The sequence below is a fragment of the Astyanax mexicanus genome, chromosome 24 (genome assembly GCF_023375975.1).
Source record: "Astyanax mexicanus isolate ESR-SI-001 chromosome 24, AstMex3_surface, whole genome shotgun sequence".
Taxonomy (NCBI): Eukaryota; Metazoa; Chordata; class Actinopteri; order Characiformes; family Acestrorhamphidae; genus Astyanax; species Astyanax mexicanus.
The window spans coordinates 24,141,339-24,160,241 of NC_064431.1; the positions used below are offsets into that span (position 1 = coordinate 24,141,339).

At 40.0% G+C, this 18,903-nt stretch overlaps 1 protein-coding gene across 4 annotated transcripts in view; it reads left to right on the forward strand.

The window, feature by feature from the left end:
• The window catches only part of fhit (fragile histidine triad diadenosine triphosphatase), a 448,879-nt gene that overhangs the window by 17,136 nt on the left and 412,840 nt on the right, over positions 1–18,903 (forward strand). Inside the window, exon 2 of one of the 4 annotated variants that reach the window (XM_049471671.1) lies at positions 14,493–14,580. The exons of 2 other annotated variants lie outside the window; for them this stretch is intronic. The gene's annotated coding sequence lies outside the window, so the exon portion shown is untranslated. Of the gene's footprint in view, positions 1–14,492; positions 14,581–18,903 lie in introns of those variants that run through there. One more of the 4 variants, XM_049471669.1, reaches the window with a different exon arrangement.

The following is an 18,903-nucleotide window of genomic DNA, read 5'->3' on the forward strand; positions in this document are numbered from 1 at the left end:
TTTGGTTTCTTTGGTTCATTCTGATCATCCTAAAAGGACTTGATTCCAGACCCGGATAATGGAAATGTTACTCCGATAGCGGCGGGAAGATGAGCAGTCTGGTGTAGTTGGCGTACATGACTCTAAGACTAAAGAACTAAAGGCTGCGAATAGGATAAGGATGGTGACTTTGATTCTTTTAGATGTCAAATCAATGGAAATAAAGATGTGTCTTCGGATCTCGGTATCCCCCTCAAGACGATTCCTTGTGTACTTGAGGCACGTAGCAAGGTGAAGGATGGAAGCGCATGCCCTCCGCATTCCTCCAAGGCATCTCTCTCATCTGTAAAGGGCCTTGAATAAGGCATGACTTATCTCGTTCCGATGGAGCTTTTTGATCAAGGTCATCCGGCTTGACGCGGCAGAATTTCCACTCTTATCGCGTCTTTACGCCCTCGCCTCGTCTCTCAGATTCCGTCGAAAGCTTGAAAGGGGATGTTAATAGCGTTGATGAGCTCATTACAGCGTTCGTGTTCGGTTTTTATCTCCAGCTCTCCGTTTTTATGTGACGTCCCAGTTAGACCTAAGGCCTCGCCAGACCCTGCTGGAGGCCTGAGTAATGTGGGAAGCATAAAATTCTATGGACTTCAGGATTCATGACCACAGTCGTTCGTCTCGCGCATTTCGGATTAGCGCAAGCATAAGTATATATACGATCCGACTTAAACTTGACACATTTCCACCGTTCAGGTATTCAAATAGGGGCTGTTAACTTTCTCTCGCAGGTGGTAAAACTTTTACGGATCTTAAAAAAGGTTTAGAGATCCTAAAGAACACATTTATTGAGTATGTGACTTTGGTCAGGACGGAAAATTGACCAGATGTCGTTTAACAAGCATATTTACAACTCTGTTATTTTACCTCAGAATAAAAACATGATGGTTTTCTTTCACAGAGAGTTTACGAAAAAGAAAAACAAACAATCAATAAGCTATGGCTTACTACAATATTATTTGGAGGCCAGGTGTGGCAGTGGGTGAAATTAAATATGATTCAAAAGCATGATTTGCAATTTGTTTCCATGAATTACCACAAACCCAATTTCAAAAAAACAACAACAAACGTTTAAATGGCAAATACAGTAAATGTTAAAAAAAGCAGATGACTGCAATGATTTCAGACCCATATTTTATTCACAATAGAACATATAGAGAACGTCAGATGTTAAAAGTAACAGGGTTCCCGCAGGTTCTTAAAAAATCCTAAAATGTCTTAAATTAAAATATGGTTATTTAAGGTCTTAAATTGTCTTAAATTAACTGTACATTTGTTTTAGGTATTAAACTTTCAGATGGTGCGTTTAATGCTGGTGGGAAAACACAGTGGCCCATCATAAACATCTAATCCGTGGAGAAAGCTACGATTAGCTAACATTAGCGGCTAGCTAACTAACATACTAACTTTAGCGGCGAGCTAGCTAACATACTGCCCTTAGCGGGGAGCTAGCTAACATACTAACTTTAGCTCTCTTAAACGAGCTAGCTAACTTTACCAGGGATAGAACTAAGGTTAGAAGAGAGCTCGCTAACATTAGCAGCGAGTTAGTTAGTTAGTTAACATACTAACAAATCAATAAGCTATGGCTTACCACAATATTATTTGGAGGCCGGGTGTGGATGAAAATAAATATGATTCAAAAGGATGATTTGCAATTTGCATTCTTTTTAATTACCAGTTGTTCACAATTTGTTCCCATGAATTACCACAACCCCAATTCCATAAATAAAAAAAAAACTTTTAAATGGCAAATAAATGTTAATAAAAGCAGATGTCTGCAACGATTCTGGACCAATATTTTATTCACAATAGAACATATAGAGAACATCAGATTTAAGAACAACAGGTTAAAAATGTCTTAAATTAAAATTTGGTTGTTAGTATGTTAGCTAGCTAGCCACTAATGTTAGATAGCTCTCCACTAATATTAGTTCTCTCCCCGGATTAGATGTTTACAATGGACAGTATGTTAGCTAGCTAGCCACTAATGTTTTCCCACCGGCATTAAATGCACCATCTGAAAATGTAAACCTACAGCAAATTTACAGTAAATTTAAGACAATTTAAGACCTTAATTGTCTTAAATTTACTGTAAATTTGCTGTAGGTTTACATTTTCAGATGGTGCATTTAATGCCGGTGGCTAACATTAGTGGCTAGCTAGCTAACATACTAACATTAGTGGCAAGCTAGCTAACATACTAACTTTAGCTAGCTAAAGCGAGCTAGCTAATGTTACCAGGGATAGAACTAAGGTTAGCGGAGAGCTAGCTAACATTAGCAGTGAGTTAGGTAGCATACTAACCTTAGCAGAAAGCTAACTGGCATTAGCAGCAAGCTAGCTAACATACTAACTTTAGCTAGCTTAAACGAGCTAGCTAACATTATCAGGGATAGAACCAAGGTTAGCGGAGAGCTAGCTAACGTTACCAGGGATAGAACTAAGGTTAGCAGAGAGCTAGCTAACGTTACCAGGGATAGAACCAAGGTTAGCGGAGAGCTAGCTAACGTTACCAGGGATAGAACTAAGGTTAGAGGAGAGCTAGCTAACTTTATCAGAGATAGAACTAAGGTTAGCAGAGAGCTAGCAGACATTACCAGGGATAGAACTAAGGTTAGAGGAGAGCTAGCTAACTTTATCAGAGATAGAACTAAGGTTAGCAGAGAGCTAGCAAACATTACCAGGGATAGAACTTAGGTTAGAGGAGAGCTAGCTAACATTAGCAGCAAGTTAGCTAATATACTAAGGTCAGCAGAAAGTTAGCTAAGGTTACCAGAGAGAGGACTGATTATGACTACTTTTTAGGGTCTTGAATCATATTTATTGAGGTCTTAAAAAGGTCTTAAAAAGCATTAAATTTGACTTTTAAAGTGGTGCAAGAACCCACATTGAGAAGGTAGAACTGTGGGCTTGGTTTATGTGAATTAGACTGTTATGTCACAGTTTTGGGATTTTGAAAATGGTTTGTTTTCTTGGCCTTTTTTGCGCATATGCTGTTCCATGTATTACTCTCTCATTATTCAGCTATTCAGGCCCAATATGGGGGGGGGGGGGGGTGAGCATACCTCCCCTTTGACAGATGTTAAGTCAGACTCCTCCCCTTTCAAACTGCCACTGATGCAGAATCACTGGTTAGTCATCGCTCTTGGAGGAATTGCCAATTGGCCAATTGTGCTCTCTCTGACTCCAGCTGCTGATGACAGGCCACATGACATTGGGATTCAAACAGTCATTTTAGGGCACCTTCTTTTTAAGTTTTAAAGACTAAGTTGACTCTTTAAACCTATAAAACCAAATCAAATCACTCTACTTCTGATGGTGGTTTTTGCGACTGACTTTGTCTATCAAACTTTCTGACCTGTTCTAACCCTGTTCTAACCCTGTTCTAACCCTGTTCTAACACTGTTCTAACTGCAGGGCGATGCAACATTTTCTTGGCACCGCAATACAGTATTTTAAAGCTGTCATGTCAAGTCACGAACGGGGAGAATAAACATACAAATAAATAAATAATAGGTGTCCAAGTGGCATTGCATCATATTTGATGTGAAAATCGCAGTGTCAGGGCCATTAAAAACATCCATTTATTCCCCAATTAGACATGATTTATTTGATTATTTTTAAACGTGTTTCTTTTTAGGAAGGCTTTCGCACCCGCCAGCATCAGGATGTTTTTTTTTTTGTTTTGTTTTTTTTGGGTGAAATCCTAGTCTTTTTGTGGCGATCTCCCCGGAGCTACCCGAGGCCTAAATTAAAAGCAAGCTACCAAAGGAACGCTTAGTGGCAGAACAAGGTTTCTTTTCAGAGCTTAGCTCTCTGAGCGGCGGGCTAGAGGTTGCTTGTTTTTTTTGAAGCGTAATCGCCTGTAGGCTTGCACACAAAGTACAAATATCTTGCGAGGAATCAATAATGTTCTACCACATACTAACCTTGAAAAGTAGTTACAAAACAGTAGATTTGTTTCTTCAGCAACTTGCTTCTTGGATGCATACTTGAAGCTGTGCTTTTACTTTTTTCCCCACTTCTTTTCTTTCTTGCCTTTTTTATTTCACCTGCATAACACAAATATCTTCACTAGCATACCTCGCTCACTTTCTTCACACCTACCTACCTGTTTGTTCTGGAACTTTTCTTGGACTTTTAACTGTCCGCTAAATCATTACTGAGTAAAACAACTATCCTATCAAGTTCAGCCCAGGAGCAGACCACAAGATACTCAAAGAAGTCTCCAACTATCCTAAAATGTCATCACAGGAGCATAGGACAGGTAACTCATGCCACAGTTAATGTCAAGGTAAAGCATCTACCATCAGAAAGAAACCAAACAAGTTTGAGTTCTATGGGAGAAAAGCTTGAAGGAAACCATTTCTGGTCTGGAACTTTGGAATTGTGAAATAGGTCTACGATCCACAGGCAAGACCAAAGGACCAAGCTTTGGTCTAAGCAAATGAGGTTGTCTCAGTCCAGATTAACTGAATTAGGGTTTGCTTCAAATTTGTTCAATTTGTATGAAGTTTTAAACCAATTACAGGAATTTAAGGCATGCTATCATCAAGAACAAAAGTGGCATCTTTTGAGACTTGCTATTTTGGTTCAGACCAAACTTAAAAGTCAGAACGTCAGGACCCAACGAGGTAGGACCGAAGGCACCATCAGTTGATCTACACTAGGACCACATCTTGTAGTTGGAACAAATTAAGGTCCTCTGGTTCAGACTATGGTTCATGGCACCTTTTGCACTGCCTATTGTGGTACAGACCAAACTAAAAAGACTGAAGGTTTGGACCAAACAAGGTAGAGGTAAAAACATCAAACCGTCAATTGATCTGGGCCAAAGACCAAAGTTTGATTCTTTTTTACTGTGGTTCGTCGCTGGTTTTTGCTTTGGAATAAACTAAAAAATCCATCGGTCAGGACCAAACAGGATGCGTGTAAAACCACACCTATCGGACCACAATTTGGTGCTTGGGGTCAGATTGTGGTTTGTGGCCCCTTTCACACTTTCTATTTCTGTTTGGAACAATCAAGGTAGATGTGAAAGCACCATCAATTGATCTGGACCTTGACCAGCTCCTTGAGTTAGACCAAATCATGGCTTGTCACCTTTTGAGACCTGCTATTTTAGTTCAGGCCAAACTCCAAACTGAAAAGTCAGAAGATCCACTATGAGTTGATTCAGACTATGACCATTCCTTTTTGGTTGGACCAAATTATGGTCTTAGTCTGGATCAACTGATGGTGCCTTCAGACTTCAGATCTTGTTTGGCCCAGATTATGTTCCTCTGGTTCTGACTATGGTTCACGGCACCTTTCGCACTTTGTATTGTGGTTTAGTCCAAACTGAAAAGTTTGTCTTCCCTTTCAAACCTGCCTTTTTTAGTATGGACTAAACTAAAAAGTTTATGGGTTAGGACCAAACAAGATAGGTGTGAAAGCATCTTGAGATAAGCTTGGGAATCACCCTAAACCTTTTTATGAACCCAAATTTTGGTCCTTGGTTTTTGCAAGAACCTTGTGGTTTGCAGCCTTTTTCACACCTGCTGTTCCTGTTTGGACCAAGCTGAAAAAGTGTAAGGTCAGGACAAATCAAGGTAGGTGTGAGGGCACCCTGGGGCAACTTTTATTTTTTATTTTTTTTATTTTTTTGTAGCAAGTGCGTTTTTTTTTTCCCCAACGCTTGATGTGTTGTGAATCACGCTACCTTAGATTTCTCTCTTTATCTCTCGTTCTTCCTCTCTCTCCCTCCCTCTCTCCCTTATTCTCTCGCGTTCTCTCTTGCTGTGTCCTCTTTCCGTCACTTTAATCAGCTCTTTTAATTACTGACACCCTCAGTCACCCTCCTGCTCGCTCGGTTGTCACCTTTGGGAGATTGAGCCGTAGAGCAGAGATAGAGCGAGAGAGAGAAAGATAGAGCGAGAGAGGCGGAGAGATAGTGATAGAGGGAGCAGGCGGGGGGAAAGAGGAGATAGAAAAGTAAAACCAGGTCCTGTGCTTCCCGCGGGTCTTGGAACAGGCCTGGTAATAGCGGGTCGGTGCCAGGCACTCAGCTGTATTGCCAGCACGCATCTCCCTCAAGCCCCTGCTGGCTTAGCTGCTCTTCAACATTGTCATGATAAATGGATTTTTTTCCTCAAGTAGAACGTGTCCTCCTAAGACCAGAGGCACAGCGAGGACCGGCGTTCCATCACAGCCACAGCCGTAGATGCGGAGCTGTGAAAACATGTATGTAATATTTATACACCGATACTAAACCTGTCACAATAAATGTTTTTAATAGACGATAAATTGACCCAGGATTTATTTTGATAAACATTTTTATCTGAATTTTTCTTGATTTTATCATATTCATCAGCTGATTTTCAGTCATAAAAGGTAAAAAAGCTAACAGACTAGACTCATACAGCTCTGGAAAAAAATAAGACCTCTTAAAAATGTTGAGTTTCTTTGAATTTACCAAATTGAAAACCTCTGGAATATAATCAAGAGGAAGATGGATGATCACAAGCCATCAAACCAAGTTGAACTGCATGAATTTTTGCACCAGGAGTTAGTAGCATAAGGTTATCCAAAAGCAGTGTGTAAGACTGGTGGAGGAGAACATGCTAATATTGATTTCTGAACTCTTAAAACTTTATGAATATGAACTTGTTCATAGTTTATACAATAAAACAACAATGTTAATTTTACTCAAATGTATATATAAAAATAGCAAAATCAGCGAAACTGATTCAGAAACTGAACTGGTCTCTTTAAGACAATTTTTTCCAGAGCTGTATAAGACCAGCCTTCCATCTGTTTGACCAAAATTCTCTAAAGCAAAGGTCTTATTACTAATTCGACAACATATTTTACATCAGTGATGATTAAGTCAATCAAAAATATTCTGATTATTTTGTGACATTTCAATCGATAAAGCACCAAAAACATGATTTTTTTCTGGTATGGCAACTGCGCTTGCGCAGATCTCCTCATCGAGGGGAATTTTCACCACTAACATTAACCTCCTTCACTTGTAGCGTAAGCAGCAAGCTGATTGGCTCTTTTTGCTGACTGGCGCTACGAAAACTGCCTGTCATTTAACAACAACTCTTGTGGTTGTATCTCACTGTGCATCAATGAACGTTCCACTATCATTCACTACCAGGCCTCGCCATGAGCACACTGGCCAGTGTTCAGCCAAACTCACTCACAAGATAACACCTCCTCACCACGTTTATTAGTATGGGTGGGCATTCTCAAGCCAACCCCGGAGGTAACACTTCTTGATCAATCAAGATGTGTCTACACTGATGTCTCATGACTCGTCATTGCATGTAAATGTATTAAGCTGCTGGTTTCAATGAAATACGGTAAATTATTACATTTTCTCTTCCTGCACCAGAAACACGGCATGAGCCAGAACTTCATGCAGAACAAGTGCATGTGAAGCTGTGTTAATGATTTAGTTTCCATGCAGAACTTACTATAACAACACCGGTACTAGAATACCTGCAGAGATTGCCAGCCTGATTCTCGTGAATAAAAATGATCTTTCAAATTACAGGCCCTGAGTTGTTTAGTACTTGGGAAATCATTAGGACTCTACTGAAGGCCAAGAGGGCCCTGAGGGTTCCCTGCTGACTTTCCCAGTAAACAAACCAAACAATTGCGAAAAAGCAAGGGCTTTCACATGTTTGCAGTGTGCATTAATAAGAGCATCGATGTCCCACTTTTCCATCACTCACTACTCAGTATCTCTCCCACAAACAAATATCATTAGTAGGTACTGAAAAAATATAGTTATAGAAGATTTGGAAGAGTAAAGGCAGGTACAGTATTCACTGTAATGTAGTTACAGTAAAATGTATTTACAGTGTGTAACAAAGATGTAATTACTATAGTTACTGTAATGTAGTTGCACTAGTAGTTAGTAGATCCTGTATATGTACTTAAAGTATTTATTGCGAAAGTAATTGCAGTATTTACAGTACTTCTAAATATATTAATTGATTTAAATGTAATCTGAGTAGTTACTGTGGTTACAATATTGACTAAAAAAATCTAATTGAAGTAGTTCCTGTAAACGCAGTTATTGATTGTTATTGTAATGTAATTACAGTAGTTACTGAGCATTTAGTTTACAGTATTTACAGTATTTACTGTCAATATAGTACAGTACTTCCTGTAAATGCAGATTCAGTAGGTAACACTGATGTAATTTCAATAATTACTCTAACTGTATATGTTGTAGTTACAAAAAAGTAATTGTAGTAGTTAGTGGAATTATGTTACAGAAGTTATTGTAAATGTAAAATTTAAATTTAATACAATTTCTATAAAATTAATACAGTAGTTACTGTAAAAAATGAACTGTAGTTTAGTATTTAATGCATAATTACATTACATTAGTTAATCAAAGTGTACCTACTCTAATTACTGTAACTACTATAATTCTGTAAATTGTAAACTCTGAATTAAGTTACATATATACGGTTAATATAATGTAATTAGAGTAGTTACTGTACAGGCAATTAATGTTTACTGTAAGTTGAATTACATTAGTTAATTTAATGTAATTAGAGTAGTTATAGAGTAATTATTATACATGTAGCTAGTGTAGTTACTGTAAATGTAGTTGCATTAATTACTATAAAAGTAATTAGAGTAGTTACTGTAAATGTAGTTGGAGTAGTTACTGTAAATTTAGTTAAAGTAATTACTATAAAAGTAATTGGTGTAGTTCCTGTAAATATAATTAGAGTAATTAATGTAATATACTGTCTAAGAAGCGTTTGGTGTTTTCCGTCACTGGACTGGCTCCATCTTCAAGGGGGTACTCCTGCTTTTTGCCCAGTTGTTTTGGGTGGTCCACTGAAGAAGCAGATAAAATGAAGCCTGGATGGATGGATGATTGATGGATAGATGGATGGATGGATGGATGGGTGACAAAGATAAACTAGAAAAGTTTGTGAACGAACTTTAAGTTGGCTTGGAAAAGAACGCTAATAACATTAAAAAGTTAAAACGGTTGCAAAGCTGTTTCTGTCTGAAGAGTGTGAAGAGTCATTGATATGCTGTTAACCTTTAGCTAAACGCTAAATGCTAAAAACGCTGAAATCTAAAAACGTTAGGTTAAACGCTGAAATCTAAAAACATTAGGTTAAACGCTGAAATCTAAAAACATTTGGTTAAACGCTGAAATCTAAAAACCTTTGGTTAAACGCTGAAATCCAAAAACGTTTGTTTAAAACTTAAAACTTTTGGTTAAACTTTTGATTGCTAATGTGTTGCTAGGCAGTTGCTATCATTTCTGAAGTGGTTGCTAAGCTGTTGCTAGGCAGTTGCTAATGTTTTCCAGGTGGTTGCTAAGCTGTTGCTAACTGGTTGCTAGGCAGTTGCTAACATATACCAGGTAGTTGCTAAGGTGTTGCTAGGTGGTTGCTAGGGTGTTGCTAGGTTGTTGCTAAGGTGTTGCTATGCGGTTGCTAAGGTGTTGCTATGGTATCAGGGGTGGTTGCTAAGGTGTTGCTAGGCGGTTGCAAGGTGGTTGCTAGAGTGTTGCTATGGTCTCAGGGGTGTTTGCTAAGGTGTTGTTAGGTGGTTGCTAAGGTGTTGCTAGGTGGTTGCTAAGGTGTTGCTATGGTATCCGGGGTGGTTGCTAAGGTGTTGCTAGGTGGTTGCTAGGCAGTTGCTATCATTTCTAAAGGGGTTGCTAAGTGGTTGCTAGGCAGTTTCTAACGTTTTCCTGGTGGTTGCTAAGGTGTTGCTAACTGGTTGCTAGGCAGTTGCTATAATTTCTAAAGTGGTTGCTAAGTGGTTGCTAGGAAGTTGCTAACGTATTCCAGGTGGTTACTAAGTGGTTGCTAGGCAGTTGCTAACGTTTTCCAGGTGGTTGCTAAGGTGTTGCTAAGTGGTTGCTAGGCAGTTGCTAACGTTTTCCAGGTGGTTGCTAAGTGGTTGCTAGGCAGTTGCTAACGTTTTCCAGGTGGTTGCTAAGGTGTTGCTAAGTGGTTGCTAGGCAGTTGCTACCGTTTTCCAGGTGGTTGCTAAGGTGGTTGCTAAGCAGTTATTAGGTGGTTGCTAAGCCCTGGCTGGGGTGCCGGGGTGTCCAAACTTTTGACTGATAGCTGCTCCATACAGCAGCTCCTCCATACACTCACAGTACTGGAGGAGCAGGGGAGAGAAGGGGTTCCGTGCGCAGAGCTGCTCGTGTGCGAGATGGAACTATTAATTTAAAGATCTCGACAAGATCTATAAGCCCTCCGAATTTGGTCTTCGTATCTCAAAAATTGTGCCGTACACGGCCATTCAAAATTCTCCTAGTTCATTGTCTATGGGAAAAAAGGCGCACGATATATCGCTTCAAAAAGCAACCTAATCGGGTATAGGGCCTACGATAGTGTAAAATTTTGTCATTCTACGTCAAAAGCTGTAGGAGGAGTAGTCGATTAAATTTTGCGAATAGAATAATAAGTAGAATAAGATTACGAAGAACAATAAGTTGGCTTTTCCAAGCCAACTTAATAATAATAAGAATAAGATTACGAAGAACAGTAAGTTGGCTTTTCGAAGCCAACTTAAAAAGTAGAATAAGATGAACAATAATTGAACTTAAGTTTCAGTGTCTCATGTGTGTTTATTCTAGTGTTAATTTAACATTTTGTGGTGCTCCATGTGCTCACACGTGGGTGCTCCAAAGCCTGGGTTTTTGTCAGTATATGATTAAGTCCCGGCTGCACCGGATCTTTCCCCGACTTAATTCCTGGGCCTCAATTGAAGCTAGTGGTCATTTCTCTTTGTTGTAATAATAAATGCCATGTCTTAATGTTGGGCTCCAAATTATTGTGACCTTCAGCATCTGTGCGTTTTTGATGCGTCGGCGTCGCTTTGTGTTCTCCGGCTCTGTGGAAGAGCGATTTGTGAGGGGGTGGATGGGGGGAAGGATGGGGTTAGGATGGAGGGAGTAGCATGCAGTAAAAAAAAAAAAAAAAATGCAAATACGCAACTAATAATCCAAGGTTACTTTTTTTTTTTTTGCATTAGCATCTCCATCTAATGGTAAGGTGCATCCAAGGACAGTGAGCTCAGTGCTGCTGTCCTAGTGCTGTTGCTGTTCTGCTCTGCATATTGAAGCACTGTGTACTGAGGAAACATTAAGGTGGTAGCTTTTGAATATTTCATCCACCTTTCAGTGGAACTAGCCTGAATTCAATTTTAATTGTCTTGGAAATGAGGATCCGCCCACTTTGTTAAGGTCTAAGAATAGCTACCCTCCGAGCGCTCGCTGAGAGCAGGGGAAGTGTCAATGTTGTCGAAAAGCGCGTGAATAAGCTTTAGTGATGAGATATCACTTTAGAGTGGCCACTTTATTAGAAACACCTTGTCTTGTTAGAGGCTGATTCAAACAAGCAAAAAGATTTATAAAGGAAATTTATGAAAATGATCAGGGATGCCCAAACTTTTTCATACCACTGTATTCCTATTTAAAAATGTATGGGATGCTTTTTGGATGCATTCGATTGGTCCACCCCTACCGCAAAATCACCATTAGGAACCTCTACAACTCTACAACATGCAACAACAGATCAATAGTAGATCAATAAATATGACCAAGAGTTGCCCATAGCCCATCAGTCTCTATTGTTAATCATCTATTGTTCCTGGTAAATTTATCTTCCTTCCAAATAGCATTGTAATTGGGTGCAATTGTATTTTTAAAGCCCGAGCACCAAAGATGCAAAGCCCTACTGTTTTTGGAAAGTTTATTATTATATTTATTCTTAAAATTTGTGCCCATTTTTTGAGGCCTTTCCGCTACTCGAAAACTCAAGCATTTTGGCACAGGCTTTAAACCTACGAAATTTCCATGAAAAAAAAGTTCCATGGTTCATTGGCTTGGGCGTGGTTCGAGCTACTGCTGATGTAGCATTGGCGAGCATCCAGCACGCTTGGAGGAAAGCGCAGTGACTCGGTTCTGATACATCAGCTCACAGACGCCCTGCTGCAGACATCATCCTAGGAGTGATGTGGGGAGAGAGCGCCATCTACCCACCCGGAGGGAGCAGGGCCAATTGCTTGATGGCAATGAGCGGGGGTTCGAACCTGCGACCTCCCGCTCATAGTGGCAGCGCTTTAGACCGCTGGACCACTCGGCGCCCTGTGCTTTGATCTTAAATTGGAATTACGTACATTCGCTTTTCATCAGCTCTCTAGCGCCTATTTTATATGACAATTATAGAAAGCTAGCAGACTCTTGAAATTTAGATATTCAGATATTTTGTTTAGCTAATAGATTAGCTGTAACTGTTTCAAAATTTCTCCAATATTCTCAAATTTTGTTGTGAACATAGATACTTTGATTCTGCACGTATTTGCCATTTGGTTGTATTAGCTCCGCCCAACAGGAAGTCGGCCATTTTGAAAGATATTTCGTTTACCGCAAACTAAGGTTACATTATATGAGTTTCTGGGTTTGTAAAAAGGTCAATGTGATTAACAGCACATTTCATGAGAAATCACATATGGATCCAACTTTCACCGATTTCTTGGTTTCTTGGTGACTATATATATGATCAGCCATGGCTCTACAGTCTCTTCTCTAATTGTACACCTAGATGGATCTTATAAAGTGTTGCTTGAAAGCTTGTTTCACGCTAGGTGTGTTTCTAATAAAGTGGCCATTTGAGGCCGGCGGTGTAAAATTGCTGTGACATGTCGGTTTCTATAGATCCGCGCTGAAATATTTCAGGTGGTAATAGCAAAATCCAGCCCTTTAATTAAGTTAATAGGGCGTAAGAGTGGTTTTCCGCTGAAAAATTAAGGTCATTTTATCTTATTACTTCTCTGCCCAAACCTGTCCGTGAGATTTAAGGCCTTCAGAGTGTAGTTTCAGTCGTTTTCCTGCAACGCTTCACTCTGCAATGCTACTCAACATCTGGGCTGCTGTTAACTTTTTAATGGTTTCTGAGGCTGGTAACTCTGATGAATTTATCCTGTGCAACAGAGGTAACTCTTGGTCTTCTTTTGCTGGAGCAGTCCTGATGAGAGCCAGTTTCATTATAAAGTTTTTGATGGCCTTTGCGGCTGCCTTTGAGAATAGATTTTAAATTCTTGTCATAATTAAGCAATATTACACGAGAGGGAGTCCTATAATGTGTAATATTGGCACCGCTGTGCTGCGGCCATAGATAGATTTTGAGTTAAAGGGGACAAGAAAATACAATCTATTTGGTCATAAACACTCTGCGAATTAAAATAGTTCCATTGCTGCTCTGTTTGTATCTGTGCTGTTTGGTTTGTAAGCGCTGCATTGTTGCAAAGTTACCTGTTGGTGGTGGAGTAATACATGGAGAGCTTCAGTTACAGTGCATTACCGGCTGATAACGGCACTGATAGAACACCTCTTAACCAATCACATTGCAGGGTTGGAACTAACTGTGGTATAATATGGATTGAAACATTACTCGAATAGGGTAACTATTCACTGTATACCTGTAACTGATGCTCCCAAACACATTAAGATGACAAAAAATTCAAGTTCTTGAGTAACTCTTGAGTTAAACTGACTACTTCATAAAGCTAACTGACAAAATGTGAAGCTGTGGTACTTTAGTGAACCAAAAATATAAATCATACTGTGGTTTGTTTAACAGTTGTTTTGTTTGCTAAATAATTTCAAAAGCTTTTTGTTCATAGCTTGGATGACGTAAGTAAGTAAGTATTAGGCCCAATCACATTTCACCCCTTGACCCTACCACTTACCCCTAGCCCTTGTTTTTCGAGTGTAGCCTTCCCCTTGGCACTAAATTACAAGGAGAAGCGTTAAAAACTTTCACCCCGAGTGCTGAATTTATTTATTCTTTTGTGAAGGGAAGTTGAAATTAGCTTTGACTTCATTTTTTTTCTGTTCCGCCTTAAATGCTGCAGCCCCTGCCGTCTGTTGCACCATTTAAGGTGGATCAGGAGAGTTAGCTAACTAGCTAGCTACTGAGACAAACTACTAGCGATCTTTTTTTATGCTTGTTATGAAGACTTTGGACATAAAACATTGAAACTACACTTTAAACTATGGTAATATTGTGCTAATCATAATTTTTAACAAGGAAAATACCTACAGTGCGTGTGTTTAAAGGGCTAACAAGCCCTTTCCTTCCCTCTACCCCTCCAGCCTATCGAAAATCGGGACTAGTGGTAGGGCCAAGGGGTAAAATGGGATTGGGACTTAAACTACAATGCTACACTACAAACTCAAACAAACAAAATGACTTTTACTTTTACGTTAAGCCTAAAATTATGCAGGACATTTAAATATCGCAGGAATTCCCCTATAAGTAGACCCTGTTATGTTGCGCTCGCTTTAAACATTTGCTTAAAGACTCCACGGATTGATCACTGGCACAGAGTCGGCTGTAACAACAGTAATAATTGCCTGGGCTGTCATGAATAACTCCAGCGAATTTGCTCTGACTCTGTTTTAGTTTTCCTCGCCGCCGCAGCTGCTGGTGGGCTCGTGGCTGCCGCTAATTACCTCAGCTGGGGGGCCGTGGGAAGACTTGGAGGGCGAAGGTACGTGTATTTATTGCATGGCATTGACAATAAAATTGGCCAGGTGCATTGATTTTCTCTTCTCTCCGGCCGCTTTTTATTCAGACGGCTTGTAAGCAAGTTGATTACAGACAGAGCAAACAGCGGAATTGCTTCTGCAGCTTCGCCAGTCGATTTCTTCCTCTCCCTCTCTCTCTCTCTCTCTGAAGTGATTTAAGTAAAGCTAACGCGCGGATGCCGGCCGGCCGGCCGAGGACATGTGTTGGGTCAAAGAGACAGTCGGATCAGGCCAAACTCTCCTCCAACTGAGCTGCTGAACTGTGATACGGCAGTGCGTAGGAAGGAGGCAGTGTGAAAATATGGGAAAATTGGTCTCAAGGCCTTGAAAAGAAGCTAATGCTAACACACTGCAATATGTATACTTCAGCTCTTTTAAAAAAGAGGTGGTAATTAGTTAGGAAGTTGAATTTCCCAGTTAATTTAAACTCTTATTTCTGCATAATTCAGTCTTTAAGATGAAGCTCAACTAAATCAGACCGTGATTTGTGAGATATCAACACCACAGCAACAACCTTGGTATTACAGTAACCACCTAGCAACAACATAGTTAACAGTCAGCAACACTGAAGCAACGCCACAGCAACCACCTTGGGTATTATAAGAAACCCCCTATTAATAATATAGTAAACAGCCAGCAACACCACAGCAATCCCCTAGAAACACCACAGAAACCACCTTGGATATTATAGTAACCAGCTATCAACAATATAGTTAACAGCCAGCAAAACTGAAGCAAACCCAGGGCAACCACCTGTATGTTAGCAAACACCCAGAAACACCACAGGAACCACCTTAAATTGTCATTGCAACCACCTAGCAACAATATAGAAAACAGCCAACAACACTGGAGCAACACCACAACAACCACCTGGGATACTAGAGCAAACGCCCATTAACACCACAGAAAACACCTTAAATTGTCATTGCAACCACCTAGCAACAATATAAAAAAATAGCCAGCAACACCCCAGCAATCACCTAGCAACACCACAGCAAACCGCCTATCAACAATATAGTTAACAGCCAGCAACTCTGTAGCAACACTACAGCAACCACCTAGCAACACCACAGCAACCACCTTGGATATTACAGGAACCACTTAGCAACAATATAGTAAACAGCCAGGAACACTGAAGCCACACCAATGCAACCACCTGGAATATTATATAAAACACCCAGCAACATCACAGGAACCACCTTGAATTACCATTGCAACTTCCTGGCAACAGTATAGTAAACAGCCAGCAACACTGAAGCAACACCCCAGCAACCTCAGAGAAAGACCATAGCAACACAACAACAACACTGTAGCAACACAACAGCAATCACCCAGGATATTGTAGTAACCACCTGGCAACAATAGAGTAAACAGCCAGCAACACTAACACAACACCCCAGCAACCACCTTGGATATTGTAGTAACCACCTAGCAACAATAGAGTAAACAGCAACACCACAGCAACCACCTTGGATATTGTAGGAACCACCTAGCAACAATAGAGTAAACAGCCAGCAACACTAAAACAACACCCCAGCAACCATTGGGAATACTATGGAAACTACCTAGCAACACTTAAGCAACACCATAGCAACCAACTTGAAAAGCCATAGTATCTACCTAGCAAACCTTTGGCAACAATACAGCAACCGCCCTGCAACACGATGGCAACACCACAGCAACCTCCTTGCAATACCATAGTAACCGCTTAGCAACCACTGAACAACTGATGTCTGTGCTGTAATCTGTACACTGCAGTTCTAGACACTGATATACGTAATGACATTAGAATTGGAACTGTCTCCCTGAGTGCTGCTGTTTACCTGTTGAGATGTTCCTGTTTTCACATTCGTTTCTTGTCTTTATTCATCTCCAGCGTGACGTACGGGGAGCGCGGCCGTCGTTAAGCGTGTCACCTTGTTTCTCTCGGCGTCTGTTTTGACTAGGTGTCCGTATGCATTCAGAATCTTGTTAATTGGCCTCTCGCCTGGAACTTCCAACACTGCCTTTATTTAACAGGGCTGACATTTGTAATTGCAAGCTTAGTGGTAATTATAATCCACGTCAACAGAGTGTAGGTTTAAAAGGACACCCACGAGGTTGAGCTCCCTCGCTGTGTAGCTGGCTAGTAAAGTGAGTGAATGCAGTGCTTGGTTAAAGCGAATAAGATTTAAAAAATTATTTTTAATTGGAAAGCAGTGGTATTCCTGAGTTAGGAGGGTAAGGTGGACACAGTATTGGAATTAATGGTGTCGGTGACTTTAAAACTGAATGGTCTGGTAGGTTTGTTGGTTGCATGTAATTGCTCTCTGTACAAGTTGACAGTATTTCGCATGAAGGAAATGAAGAAAATGAACAAAACAATTTATTTCCAATAACCTGCATTGAACATACTCTTCCATATGCCTTGTACACAATTTCTCACCAGAGAAGTCTCTAAAACTTCCAAAAAAGTTCCAAAGGTCTAATTCCATCGTTTTCCTATTATTTAAAAATCTCTAGTTGTGGTCTCTAGTATAATTGAATGCCATGTGTACTGTTTTTTGTGAAAAAAGGTGCTGCTCTGCTTTAGTTCACTGGATTAGTGGTCTCTGAAGGAAGACAGGATTTCAGCTCTCCCTCATGAATATTCATACATGCAAACATATCGCCTCTGATTGGATAACAGCACTGCAGCAGAAAAGACGACCATGACGTGAGCGACACATGCTTTGATCTGTGTTCTGTCGAGTTGTCAAACCATACTTCCATAGTATATATATTAATTTATATCTAGCAACACTAGAGCAATCACCTAGCAACACCACAGCAACCACGTTGGATATGATAGTAATTACTTAGAAACAATATAGAAAAAACAGCCATCAACTCTGTAGCAACACCACAGCAACCACCTTGGATTTTAAAAGGAACCACCTATTAACAATATAGTTATAAGCCAGCAACACTGTAGCAACACCACAGCAACCACCTTGGACATTATAAGAAAAAAATAGCAACAATATACTAAACAGCCAGCAAAACTGAAGCAACACCAGAGCAACCATCTGGGGCACTTTAGCAAACACCCAGCTACGCCACAGAAACCACCTTGAAATACTACTGCAATCACCTAGCAACAGTATAGTAAACAGCCAGCAATATATATTATAGCGACACATGCTATAATATATAATATATATAATATATATATTAATATATATATAAATGTAAGGTCTTGGTAAAATGAGAAATCAACCGGAGATCCGATTTAAACCTGTAGTTTCTAACACAATATAGCTAACGCTAACTAGCTGGTGTAAGCAGAGCTGTAAGCTCTTTAGCTGACAGTTTTGGCTTTACTGTAGCCCGGGTTCAGCACTGTGGGCGGTCCCAAGGCAAGGTGGGTGAGGCCATGATAGTGCAGATAATGGGGTTTAAAGAACAGTATGAACAGTTTCATATGTAGCATGCATATACAACTCAGAGAGACCTATTGTATTTCACAAAAAACAAGTAAAAAGTGGATTTTAGTGGAAGTAGACCTTAAATAACCCTCTTTTTTTAGGTTAGCCTTTTATATGGTTGGGGTAATGATGATTTTTTTTTTCCACACAGGAACAGGTATCTCCGCCAACCATGATGTACCCAGTGCTTCCTTTGTGCTCTGAAAGGTTTTTTTATGAATTACTTTATTTGCTCCTTTGCTCTGCAATGGCAGTGCTGCTTTCTAAAGCTCTGTATCTTAGTAACACGCCATTATGGGTTTACAGTAGTTGTTGTGGAGAGAGGAGGGAAGAGGGTAAAGGAAAATAGGGCGACGGAAGGTGGACGGGTTTTAAATTCATTGAGAGGATGGATTTGAATTGGAAAAGAGACTTAAAAGGTCTCAGGGTGTCCTCTACATATCGCTGAGCTGTTAATGTCCCTCATATCACTACTAGGGGTGACAGACTATCATATGCAATGCCTTCATAGATCATCTCACAATATCTGGCCTGTTAGGTTGTTTAAACTATAATGAACGATAATGAAAAAATAAAAAATAAAATGCTTCTCTGGTGAGCTTTTCTTTACATGCCTCCCCGACTTTTTCTGCCCGTTCTTGGGCTCCCTATCTCCTTATAAGGGCGTTTTTTTCCGGCTGTGTCCTAATTCACTAGCTGGGGCAGCAGAAGTGTATTGGACCACAACCCTGATGACACGGGAGCAGTGGATTTATTTTTTATTTTTTTCCTTTCTTCTTAGGTTTACCTGCTTTGAATTCAACTGTTCTGCAATTGGGTTCAACAACCCTCTGGGCTGAA